This window comes from Schistocerca gregaria, unplaced genomic scaffold (assembly GCF_023897955.1).
Source record: "Schistocerca gregaria isolate iqSchGreg1 unplaced genomic scaffold, iqSchGreg1.2 ptg000281l, whole genome shotgun sequence".
NCBI classification, from domain to species: Eukaryota; Metazoa; Arthropoda; class Insecta; order Orthoptera; family Acrididae; genus Schistocerca; species Schistocerca gregaria.
The window spans coordinates 3519015-3523296 of record NW_026061774.1 but is presented as its reverse complement, the minus strand read 5'-3'; the positions used below and the strand labels follow the sequence as shown (position 1 = coordinate 3523296).

Below are 4282 nucleotides of genomic sequence, written 5' to 3'. Positions count from 1 at the left end.
CACGGGACACAATTACGTATGTAGGCTTAATACGAACTACAACTGTGTTTATAAATCGCTATAGTTGCCTTGGACTAACGACGAGCAAATATCAATATAACCTGTACGCTTTTCAAAGCTGTTATCCATGAAAAAGCCAATTTACGTATCGTGAACAAAATACAATTTAACACCGAAACAATGACATTAGCTGACAATGGGCACAGACTTTAGTCAATGGGCACTGTTGAAAATTTGTGCCAGACCAGGATTAGCACCCGAGTCCCCTGGTTACGAGGGAGAGGCAATGATCACTGTGTCCGAATTACACAGTGGTCAACAGAATAGCACGAACTGCCCGAGCATGCCGTTCTTTAGATCCAAATTCTCAATTTCTCCATAGACTGCTAATGCACTGCTCCTTGAACATAATCCTCCTCCCTTTAATTATACAGTACATGGCCAAAAAAACAGACACCGAATATATGCAAACTTGGCCTTACGAACATTGCAGACGTCGTCTATGTAACACACGACAAACTTCAAAGAATTTACCAATTCGTTGCATTGTTTACTATACACCACAAATCAAGTAACGTAAAAAAAGCACTGCGTCTATTGAGATCATGATTCAGAGTTAAAAAAAACTAATAAGTCGCCTACATATTACAGTTGCTGCCGAAAGAGGAGAACCATTATTTTCCCACAAAAGGAAATATAGTTAAAATTACGCTTCTATTTCGGTTAGTTTATGCGGTTACTAAAATTTGCAGTGAAAGTTACATAGTGGACTCTACCCTCCCCCCACCAGAAACGTAGTTATCGTGGCTGTTGTGAGACTTTTGTACACAGTTAGAGAAAGTGTGTTAAATGTGGCGCGGACGGAAACGCTAGGCTACGCTACAGGGCAATCTGCTCGCTCAACGTTTAGTCGGCATTCATAATCGTTGGCGTAAACAACTCTCAATCAAATTACCACCTTCCAACCTAACTTAGATCTCGGGCTACACTACCAATCGGCCTGTCATCACAACCAAAAATTCATTGAGGGGGGTGGGGGGATTTCCTGTAGCTCTCTCTAATGTATCTCTAGGCATAACTGCCAGTTTTGTCAGACTCAACAGCAAGATTTACCAATGGTAAACACTTTTGAGATGGCTCGTAATTTTAGAATAGTCCTCTTCGTCTTACTTGGCATAAATTGTTCGCTGGCGTCCCAGCAGCTAGCTCCCTCAGTGTCTGCTTCTGCCATCGCACCACGCTAGTCTGCTGTTGTCCTAGCAGACCGAACGCACCGCACATCCGATACCTTCGGAACCACTCACTGGCCAGTTAGCAACTGAGCGGAACACTGTTTACATCGTGAAAGGAAAACTATGCAAAGATGTACACTTAAATGGCACGACTGAGTAGCACACACACAGTAATATCTGAGGAATGTCCTTCGACACGCGCAGAACGAAAGTCTTCTCGCGAACGTACAGCGTCTCTGAAAAAAAATCTCGTGACTATATTCCAGCGTTACGGCCAGGTTCTCATACAAATGAGCAAAAATGGGTACATTTGGAATTCTTTTTGAGACAATGAAAATACATTCGAAAGATCTGTTTGGGAATTACGAGTGATAATACTATGAGCTTAATTTTAGATTTTCAATAAAAAATGGCGCCCGTAATTATGATTTGATCAAGGGCCTGCGAGACTGGAGTACGCAGAGCGCGTGCAGTGTGGCACCTCATATGTTACCTGAATTCAAAAATGGGTAACATCAGTTGATACTACATTATTCCTCTGAAATTGAAAATGGATAACATCAGTCGATAATACATAAAATTTATGGGAGCGTATACCTAACCGCAATGAAACAACCTTAAATTTAACGATACAGTGCTAATTCGAACTTTGAGTTCGATTTTTGAGGGTTTGTTTCACTCCTTATGCCTACACAAAAATTAGTTAATATTAACAAATGTCATATTATAGCTATAAGTTCCTAAGAAAAGTGTTTACTTTTAGGGGTCAGAGGTAGATGTTAAGAGAACGAACCACTTTTAATTTATGCTGCATGCCGTTCTGAGAAAATAGTTACCCGAAAAAAATGTGTTCAAAGTTTAGGGAAAACATTTAGTTATATTATTACTTCGATTTGCATGAACTGAGTGTTACATATATATTTTTAATGTCGCTGAAAACGAATCTGAAGTCAGATTTTCAATATTCAAAACAGCTAATCCAATACGGAGGGCAAACGATTATGTTTTGACCAATTTTTACCAAAAATGTATTTTCGTTATTTACGTTTAGTCTGCAAGTCAAGGAGTATTTATCAACCCTTCCTCTACCTCTGATTGTTCCTAGACAGCAACTTCCTGTTCTTCTTGGCAGGAAAAGCCGATCTGTCAAAGCTGGATATGCAGCACTCGGCAACCTGCACTTGATATTCGTCCGTATTTTCGGTGAGTATGTTTGCATGCATTCTGCAGTATGAATCATTTTGAGCACGTGCGACACGGGACGAGTTATCATCTACATCTATATGGATACCCTGCAAAACACATTTAAGTGCCTGGCAAAGGGTTCATCGAATCACCTTCACAACTGTTAATTAATTGAAACCCTCAGCTGCCGACAGGTGTTGTTGATATACTTCGATGGGGACAGCTGAAAAGTGTGCCCCTACTGGGACTCGAACCCAGAATCTCCTGCTTACAAGGCAGACGCTCAATCCATCTGAGCTATCAAGGGCACAAATGAACAGCACGACTGCAGGAATTTATCCCTCGCACGCTTCCCGTGAGACTCACATCCCCAACCGTCCACAATCCGCATACGTAATGTACTTAATAGGTATTTGTCCATCCACTCATTACTGGCTCACACTAAGGTGACGATTCCCGTAAGAGTTCCGGCAACCTGTGCGCATTCGCACAGACGAAGGTCAATGGCTGGGTAACGTTTAACCATAGATATGAAGATAGTAACTGCTCTCGAAAGAACAGGCGCCACTGACGACCTTGCAACTCTTCTAGAATACATGATAGACCGGCCGATGTGACCGAGCGGTTGTAGGCGCTTCAGTCGGGAGCCACGCGACCGCTACGGTCGCAGGTTCAAATCCTGCCTCGAGCATGGGTGTGTGTGATGTCCTTAATTTAGTTAGGTTTAAGTCGTTCTAAGTTCTAGGAAACTGATGACCTCAGATGTTAAGTCCCAAAGTGCTCAGAGCCATTTGAACCATCAGTCCGTATGTTTGCACACTACTTACAGTAACTTATGCTAAGGACAACACACACACAACCATGCCCGAAGGAGGACTCGAACCTCCAACGGGGGGAGCCGCGCGAACCGTGACAAGGCGTTGGAGACATGGCGGGTACCCCGCGCGGCTCATGGCAGCCATGACACTGCTTCAAACAATGGGCTGTAGAAACTTTTGTAAAGCACGGATTAAAAAAATAAAAACCTTTCCGTTCCAAGGGTCTAGACAAGTACACCTTTAAAAATTGCAACTACAAAGAAATTGAATTTTCGAACGTTTTGAATGAGAACCTGTCCTTATGGAACACCGTTGATCAAATGTCACAGGGATTATATACTCAGGTTTCACAGGTGGATTAACACTTTCTGATCAATATCCGAAATGATCAGGGCTTAAAACTTTGAAGAGTTAAATTTCAAGGGCCGTTCTCTTGTATGCAAATAGTTTCACAGTAGAAATTTCTCTAGTTTTATTTATTAATTAATTAATTTATTTTTTGCTGTAGGTAAAGAAGGATAGCATTGTGAGGAGGGGGAAGGGGGGGGGGGGCGAGGAATCTTGCATCTCCCACCTTCGAATTCTCAGTACAGAATTTTTATTCATTACGAGATTCTTAGCCACTTGCAGAAGTGATTTCGAGTGATTTTGCAAAACTTTTCCTTTAGCCAATCGTAGCAACTATAGGATTCCGTTCCTGCTGCATGACATGTCTCGGAACTTAAACTGACCAACTCATTTGCATAAAGAGCTAGCTTATCATCCGCTTCTTTACTTGCGTAGACCGTTCATGGTCTGCAAAGAATTTTTTTCTTTAATCGTTTTTTTATGTCTTTTATAAACTGCAACACTTTCTAAACTTTCTAAACTTAGCGCCGTTGAAGCATGGTCTTTTACTGAATGATCAAAAAGCAATGCTGACAGCTGGAGTCCAAGGTTTTTGTTAATCAAGCCGTTTGTATTCTTGTGGTGATATCTCCGTACAGTCTTTCATTCCCTAACGCATATTTCTTTATATCTAATTGAGAAGTGAAATACCGGTTTTCA

General features: G+C 41.6%; 1 non-coding gene across 1 annotated transcript; it reads right to left on the bottom strand.

The window, feature by feature from the left end:
- Positions 1 to 2650: 2650 nt before the first annotated feature.
- Trnat-ugu (transfer RNA threonine (anticodon UGU)) lies at positions 2651 to 2725 on the bottom strand. Its single transcript has one exon. It is a non-coding gene; the product is annotated as a tRNA-Thr (tRNA).
- Positions 2726 to 4282: the final 1557 nt, after the last annotated feature.